We start from the raw sequence: 8,952 nt of genomic DNA on the forward strand, positions 1-8,952 counted from the left end.
GGACCCTAGTACCAAGAGGGCACCGAACTGGTTAACACTTAACGTTTGCAAATGGCAGAGCTAAAGGAGAACTGTAACACATCCTCTGGGGCTTCAGGAGTCACAGACACACATCCCTAGATGCTACCATGGGGCTGGAACCCAAAAGTATGAGCCCCGGCTCCTGCATCTGCCCGTCTGCCTGCTCCCGCTCTTGTAAGGGGTTTGAGCATGTGGTGGCCAAACAGATGAGCCACACCCTATTGCGTGTTCTGTGAGGGAGGTCAAGGAACTCTCCCATTTCAAAGTCCATCTGGCATGAAGTAGTTTTACTTACAATAGGATTTGTGAACCCTAGTCACATGGCATTCCTCTTCAGGCCTATTATAAAATTATCTGTAAAACTCTCAAAAATAGTAACCTATTCCTTAATGTTAAAAACCAAATATTTAATAGCACATTTATTATGAGATATGGCAGATTTACATAATTGTAACTTTAAAGGGGTAAATAATCATTTTCCAAAGACTGTGAACTATTGGAGTGTGTTTATGGAAGCCTGGTCTCTTTTATAGCAGAGTATTAATGACTTACAGATCATCTGCCACATTTAGGAGGAATCTGGAATTCTTCAGGAATTTTTCTACTGACTCAGTATGACACCTGGGACAAGGGAAATGAGTTGTATGAGGCCTCAGTTGCCTCAGATCATTGACAGGAAGGATTCCAGAACTGTACCATAAGAAGGGGAAATCCGAGCAGAATGTCACAGTGTCCCTGAGTTGAGTTGTCAGAGATTGGAGTACGTGGAGGTTGAAAAGTCTAGAATTTTCCAGAAAAGGTCCTGGAGAGGAGGGAGCTACCCAGAAAAAAAGGAAAAGAAAGAAAGAAAGAAAAAAGCCTTTTAGGATGAAATTTCCAGGGAGTTGTAAACTGAACACTTCCAAGCAGCTGAGTCCTGACTAGCCAAGGTGAGAATGCTCATTGTTGAACACACAGAGTACACTAAGGGCCATACCTTAGTAATAGGACAAACTAGCTCTAGAGCGAAAGCTATTCTAGACCTGCCTCAATAACCTTTCTTTACTCTTAGATTCTGATTTTGATCAGAGTGGCAATATACTCAGTCACAGACCTATCTTTTTTCTTCTCTCTCTCTTTTTTTTTTTTTTTGGAAACGGAGTCTCACCCTGTTATCCAGACTGGAGTACAGTGGCGCAATCTCGGCTTACTGCAACCTCCGTCTCCTGAGTTCAAGCGATTCTCCTGCCCCAGCCTTCTGAGTAGCTGGGATTACAGGTGCGTGCCATCGTGCCTGGCAATTTTTTTTGTATCTTTAGTAGAGATGGTGTTTCACCACGTTGGCCAGGCTGGCCTCAAACACCTGACCTTGTGATCCACCTGCCTCAGCTTCCCAAAGTGCTGGGATTACAGGCGTCAGCCATTGCACCTGGTCCTTCTTCTTCTTCTTTTTTTTTAATCAGCTTTCCTTGCTACTCAGTTTGTTCATATAAAAGTTTTAGGTAGCTGCAATGTCTAAAATCACTGTGAGGGGTTTCTAAAAAAGTTGTTTAAGGGGGAGAAACTCACCTGGCTTATATCTTTTTCTCATTTGCTCATCTTCTTCTTGCTCACTGGAATCCAAAAGTGATGTTGGATCAAGTGCAGCCCTCTTGTCACCATGAATTAATAAGCTTGAGCATTAAGGCACTCACTGAGGATGGCTAAGAAGAAATTCAAGAGGAAATCATTCTCTTGAAGGTATTGTAGAACCACTGTACTGGTCCTTAACTGCCTACTTTTAGGTTTCTTGTTAACCACTATACTGGTCCTTAACTGCCTACTTTTAAGTTTCTTGTCGAGAAAAATAAAACCCATAATTTAAAAAAATGCCTGTTTAAATTCATTCTGTTTTTATAGCTATTTTCAGGTGCTTATTTGTGTAGATGAATATAATTTTTCCTTTTTCTCTCCTTCCTTCTCTCCTTCCTTCCTCCCTTCCTCCCTCCCTCCCTCCCTCCCTCCCTCCTTCCTTCCTTCTTTCCTTCCTTCCTTCCTTCCCTCTCTCTTTCTCGACAGAGTTTCACTCTGTCTTGCTCAGGCTGGAGTGTCGTGGTATGATCTCGGCTTACTGCAACCTCTACCTCCCAGGCTCAAGTGATCCTCCCATCTCAGCCTCCTGAGTAGCTGCGACTACAGGTACCTAGCTAATTTTTGTATTTTTTTGTAGAGATGGGGTCTCTCTATGTTGCCCAAGCTGGTCTCACACTCCTGGCTTCAAGTGATCCTTCAGCCTCAGCTTCCCAAAGTGCTGGGATTTCAGGTGTGAGACACTGCACTTGGCCTCAAGGTGTTTTCTAATTCTGAAGAAATAATCTTATGCAAATTTTGATTGTAATCCCCTTAATTTAGAGGGCTAGAGGCTAATTTAGGCTTTGGAACCAGACTACCTGGATTTGAATCCTGATTATGCCAGTAGTAGTTGTATAACTTTGAGCAAGTATGACTGTCTCTGTGCATTAGTTTCTCATTGGTAAAATGGAGATCATTGGTAAGATAGAGTCACCGTGAGGATTAAATGATTTGATATCTATAAAGTATTTAAAACAGAACCAGGCACATAGAAAGTGATGAGGAAGTGCTAGCTATTATTATTATTATTATTAATTTTTACTTTTTTTTTTGAGATGGGGTCTCACTCTGTTGCCCAGACTGGAGTGCAGTGGCATGATCTCGGCTCACTGCAAGCTCCTCATCCAGAGTTCACGCTATTATTATTTTAAATAGATATATTTGAAAAATATTGACTCTTGTATTGAGCCTTATTATACACAAACAAATATGCTTTTTCTAATATTTAAATTTTCTTTTATATGACTGAAGATTTTAAATATTTTCCTTCTTAAAGACTTAAAACTTTCCTTTTTTTAGACACTCTCCCATTTAAATGCAAATTATTATATTTCAATAAAAATACATTTATTCTTTCTATCTGCAAATCAAATACTTTCTGGACATAAAAAGATAGCAAAGTATGTTGACAAATTAAATAATTATGTTATCCCACTTCAATACACATTTAAAACATAATTGTATATTGAGGTAAAAGAGACCATGATGAAAAAAATCCATAATCAACCTTTTAGTTTTGGCAGTTCGAGATATTTTTAGCGATCTCAGTGATTTATATTTTCCAATGATCTTCTTGCATAGCACTTTTTAAGCACAAAGTATTATTTTCTGGAAAAAAAATGTAATGAAGAAAAACGTTGAATTGTATTAAACTTGGTTACATTGGCTGCTTTTGTCCAATAAACAAACATAATCCAAAAGGAAACATATATGTATGCCAAGGGAAAGATACTATTAATAAAGATTGCATCCAAATGTCAAAACCATGTAGAATTTGTAGTTTTGTAAATGTGCTCCAAAATCCAAATTCATAAACCTTCAAGTGACCTTTGTGTTCCAAGCTGTAACCAAATGGCCAAATCTGGCTTGTGTTACCATGGAGACACACTCTGATGGAAAGGCCTGTGATGAGGTTGAGCAGCGTGAATGATTAGGGGGCAGTGTTGTGAAAAATAAGGATTCGCCTCAGCGTAGCACTCCCTGCACGAGATTAAGGGTGTGTGTGCTGCGTAGATAGCATAGTTTAAGAAAATACTTGATAGCAGCTAATGATGTCTATAAGTAATGAACAAAGAAGAAATATTCTAATATTTTAATATTCTTCTTGGGGTTCTTCATATGAAAATGTTGAGGGGGGTTACAAAGATGTCAATTCAATTTAAGGACAAAAGTTAATCACCAGCATAATTTATTTTATTATACTTCTCAACAAATATTCGAGGTTATAAAAAATACTACATAATACAATAAATAAACAATGACCATAGAACTGTTCAGTCCAAGCACACTATACAGAAGAATTTTCTTTTATTGATAGGAGAATTCAAATTAATTCAATTTTAGTCACAAATGTTTTTCCCGCTATAAGGATGGCATTGTTATATGCAATGGGAATCCAAAGAGAGGAAAGATAACATACTCTGTTCTCAGGAGGTAATAAGTTCACAAATATTTAATGCTTTTCTTTTTTTTTTTTAATGGGGTCTCACTTTGTCACTCAGGCTGAAGTGCAGTGCTGTGATCATGGCTCACTGCAATCTCCACCTCCCAGGCTCAAGCAATCCTCCAACCTCAACCTCCTAAGTAACTGAGACTACAGGTGCACACCACCACAACCGGCTAATTTTTTTGTATTTTAGTTAGAGATGGGGTTTTGCCATGTTTCCCGGGCTTGTCTTGAACTCCTGGGCTCAAGTGATTCTCCTGCCTTGACCTCCCAAAGTGTTGGGATTACAGGTGTGAGCCACTGTGCTTGGCCCACAAATATTAAATTTTTATTTATGCTACAACTTACTCATAACAGAGATTCACATTTAGGACCATAAGAATTGAGTGGAGGAAAATATTAACATTTAAATGTGAGGAAAAGGTACATCTTCAAGGAACAGAAAGCCCTTAAGATAAACAAAGAATAATATAAGAAATACGTAGCAAGAGTCTGTATAGAATAAGCAAGGCTTGCAGGAAGAAAAGCAAAGCGTATGTGCCCATAGGGTCATTATTAGATGAATGTGGCTGGTACAGATTAAAAGAGAACATAGAGGGGAATGAGAATGGGTCAAAATGGCAGTCGAAGCACACATGCCCTCCTTCCATCGTCACAATTATCCCATGAAAACATTATGTTAGAACAAAGCAAAAAAAATCCATATCATATGGGAAAACAAAAGTCTAATCAATGCACCAGAAATTTTGAAGAATCTTTGATATGAAATCAATCAGGATCAGCTCTATGGAGAAAAGTAACTAGGGGAAATCTTAGCTCATTAAACATGCTGTCCAGGCAAGATAGGTTCCAGGGAGTTCCAACCCCAGAGACAAAAAGCCCAAGGAATAGGAGAGAGCATTATGGCCGTCTTCAGGATAATTATTGCACAGTTGCATCTTGAACTGCAAGATGAATGAGTCTCTACTACTCAACACAGACAAGAGAGTCATTTGCTCACAACCTAATGCATGAGGTGGGGGCTGAGCTCCAAGTACGGGTAGGGCCTTAGAAAGATACCAATATAGGGCTGTGGCAAGCAGCCTGCATGCTCAGAAAACAAGCTACACCTGGAGGGAGGCAAAAGTGTGCAAACGCTCTTGCCCTGTATGTTGAGATCACAGCAATACTGTAAATTTAGAAGATAAAATGTATGTTAGAAATGTATGTAGGCTAGAAAGCTAAAGATTCATCTTAGCATACATCTTTTTTGGTCACAAAGGTAAGGATTTAGAATGAACAACTTCCCAACAAAAGAAAAATAAATGGAACAAACAATGATCTGTCAATGTAGCAAAAGGCAGAAATGGAAACAAAAAGAAAACCAGAAAGTATAGAAAAAGAAAACATACAATAAAATGACCATTAATAAGTCTAAACATATCAGTAATAACAGCAGCATTAATTGATTGTTAAGCATTGCTAATAAAATACAGAGGTATTCTGGTATGTAAGTAGAGTCTAGCTATAGGTTGTGTTCAAGGGACACACCTGAAAATGTGACCAAAAATATACAATGTAAAGGGGTGGATAAAATATGTCAGGTAAACAATAGCAAAAAGAAAGGCAAAAGTAACAATAATAACACTGTACCACACATAATTCAATGAAAAATATATGGGACAAACATTGATTTATTTAATGGTGAAAAGCCAGTCAAGAATATATCCACTATAAATACATAACTAGTAACACATAAGTAAGGCAAAAATTAACGTGAAAAATAGACACATCCACAATTATGTTGGGAAACTTATGACATGTTTCAAGAAATGACAAAATAAAGAAAGGAAAAACTAAGTAAGACTATAGAGAACTTGAGTAACATAATTAACAAGATTTATCTTTTAGATCTAAATAGAATTTTAAACCAATATATAATAAATTTTTTGTCAGATGCATAGAACATTAAAAAACAAACTGAAATAGGCCACACATGAAAAGTTCCTAAAAATATGTTTCCTACAGACTCATAAATGACTAAAATGCAATGCTATTAATAACAAAAAGATAATTAGGCAAGAGGATATGCACAAGAGGAAAAGATGAGAATTTTTAATGGCTGAAGAATAAATAAGGATGAGAAAGCACATATCAACCCTTGAGATAATAAGAATAAAAGAAAATTTAGTGAACGCACAACAAACACAAATCAGTATATTTATTCAATTAAAAAATACAACATTTTGTAAAGCCTAATAAAATAGTCATAACTGATATACCTGATCAAGAAAAAAAAAGGGTAATAAACAACCTAGTTCGTTGCAGTTTTGGTAGAATGTGCCCAAGAATTCTTACCATAAAAATATGGAAAACATCTCTATAATGGTAAGGATTTCCCAGAGAAATAAAGCTAACAGGATATATACAGTACTCAGATGGAATTGATTCATGAGACTGTGGAGGCTTGGCAAAACCAAAGTATGCAGTGCAGGCTGGCAGGGAAGAGTTTCTTTGGTATGAGTCCAAAAGATGTCTGCTGACAGCCTTTCTTCTTCTTGGGGAGGTCAGTCTTTTACCATGAAATTTACTATTAAAGCTTCCAACTGATTGGATGAGGTCCACCCACATTAGGGATGATAGTCAGATTTACTCAGTGAACTGATTTAAATGTTAGTTTCATCTTAAAAATACCTCCACAAAACATCTAGAATAATGTTTGATCAATATCTGGTTATCTTGACCTACCTAAATTGACGCATAAAATAACCCATCACAAATTTACCCTATGTCAACTTGGCACCCATACCCAGCTCCTTAAACCATACTTACTTTCCAAATAGTGACAATAACAAGGTCATGCTTCCACCTAAAATGATACAACTGTGCACAACTGAAAACGCACTGACCCTTTCCCCAGAAGAGGATGTAAAATCCTTGGGTGATGTTTACTCTTCTCCTTGATATCCTTTGTTATCTCCTTGACAACAAATACTATGATGTAAAGTTAGCATTTTAATACTATGACATCAAGTCAACGAATTTTACGTTGCATAAGATAAGAAAAGGAAGAAAATAGGCCAGGCGTGGTGGCTCATGCCTGTAATCCCAGCACTTTGGGAGGCCGAGGCAGGCAGATCATGAGGTCAGGAGATCAAGACCATCCTATCTAACATGGTGAAACCCTGTCTCTACTGAAAATACAAAAAAAATTAGCTGGGCGTGGTAGTGGACTCCTGTAGTCCCAGCTACTCAGGAGGCTGAGGCAGGAGAATGGCGTGAACCCAGGAGGCAGAACTTGCAGTGAGCCAAGGTCATGCCACTGCACTCCAGCCTGGGTGATAGAGCAAGACTCCATCTCAAAAAAAAAAAAAAAAAAAAAAAAGAAAGAAAGAAAGAAAGAAAAAAGAAAAGGAAGAAAACAGATATTCGCAAACACACACACACACAAGCGCACACACAGAGTCACAAACACGTTCATAACAAAATAAGGAAGAAATACTCTTGACAATTATAATGCTCATTTCTGTAACTGGTCATGTTTATGTAGCTCGCATTTATAACTACCTTCTACCCATTCTGTATTCCCTTTGCCCTTAGCTGTGTATGTGTTTTCACCTGGTGGGATAACCCACATCTTCATTCCTGAAGGATCTGGGCCATTAGTAGTCCTGCGTGGTTGGGGTAGTGGCTTTCCATTAACTTTAATAACAGAGCTTGGTAATATTAAGAGATATCTTAAGCAGTCTTCTGTATTCCAGCCATATTCTTCCTTACCTCTATTATGGAGTAGCTGTCCAGTTTCCCCATTTGTAGTGTGGATCAATCAACCCAGCCAGCACAGTAACTTCCCTGCTTGCCTGCAGATTCAGAGGCTTCAGGTGGCAGTCTTAACTTGCAGTTCAGTATAATCATTGTTGTGTCTCCTGGTGGAACCATTCCTTCCTTTGGAACAAAGACATTTAGGACAACAGAGCATAAGGCTTTGGGAAAAGAAAGGAAACATTTTGCTGGTGAGTTGCTAGAGGTAATTGCAAATGATGACCCTTTCATTTCCATCCCTAGATTCCTGGACCTGTGAATGTTGCTTATGGGAGGAAAAGCATCACCTATTGGCCTTTGATGAAGATAATGCACAGCCTTCCAGAGAGACTTGCCCCAGCCCTGCAAGGTATTGCTACACATCTGGAACTGTGGTGGAGTCTTCAAAATGCCATTGCGCTGTTCTACCAAGCCAGCGGCTTCAGGATGATGGGGTAATATAGTAAGACCAGTAAAATCCATGACCAAGGGCCCATTGCTGCACTTCTTTCACTCTGAAGTGAGTTCCTTGTTCCAAAGCAATGCTGTGCAGAATATCATGATGGTGGATAGACATTCTGTGAACTCGTAGCTGGTAGTTTGGCAGAAGCACAACATATGGGAAATGTAAATTTGTATCCAGAGCAAGTTGATAACAAAATGCTGCCCCTTCCATGATGAAAATGGTCTATTATAATCAACTTTCCACCTATCCGACTGATCACCCTGGGAATGCTGCCATATTGGGGACTTAAGTGCTGATCTCTGCCACAGGCAGATTGGGTACTCAGCAACTGTAGCCAGCTCAACCTTGGTGAGTGGAAGTCCATGCTGCTGAGTCCATGCCTCCTCCATCTCTGACCCCATCCCTGGCACCTCCATCCCTGACACCATGGCCACCTTGTCCAGGAGCCGATCGGGTGATGATAAGGGTGACTGGGGAAAGAGACTGGCTGGTATCTACAGAATAGGTCATCCTATCCAATTGATTATTCAGCTCCTCCTCTGCTGAGGTCAGCGTTTTTGAGCATTCACATGGGACAGAAATATCTTGTGTAACTGTCTGTTCTGAGAGGTTTATCCTCTGACCTCTTCCTATGGCTTCCTTGTTACCG

At 38.9% G+C, this 8,952-nt stretch overlaps 1 long non-coding RNA gene across 1 annotated transcript; it reads right to left on the minus strand.

Moving 5' to 3' along the window:
- Positions 1–397: 397 nt before the first annotated feature.
- Positions 398–7,191, minus strand: LOC108587531. The gene is made up of 3 exons (XR_002524204.2): positions 6,869–7,191; positions 1,570–1,703; positions 398–838 (listed from the first exon to the last, which is right to left on the minus strand). It is a non-coding gene; the product is annotated as an uncharacterized LOC108587531 (long non-coding RNA).
- Positions 7,192–8,952: the final 1,761 nt, after the last annotated feature.

This window comes from Papio anubis, chromosome 11, assembly GCF_008728515.1.
Source record: "Papio anubis isolate 15944 chromosome 11, Panubis1.0, whole genome shotgun sequence".
Taxonomy (NCBI): domain Eukaryota; kingdom Metazoa; phylum Chordata; class Mammalia; order Primates; family Cercopithecidae; genus Papio; species Papio anubis.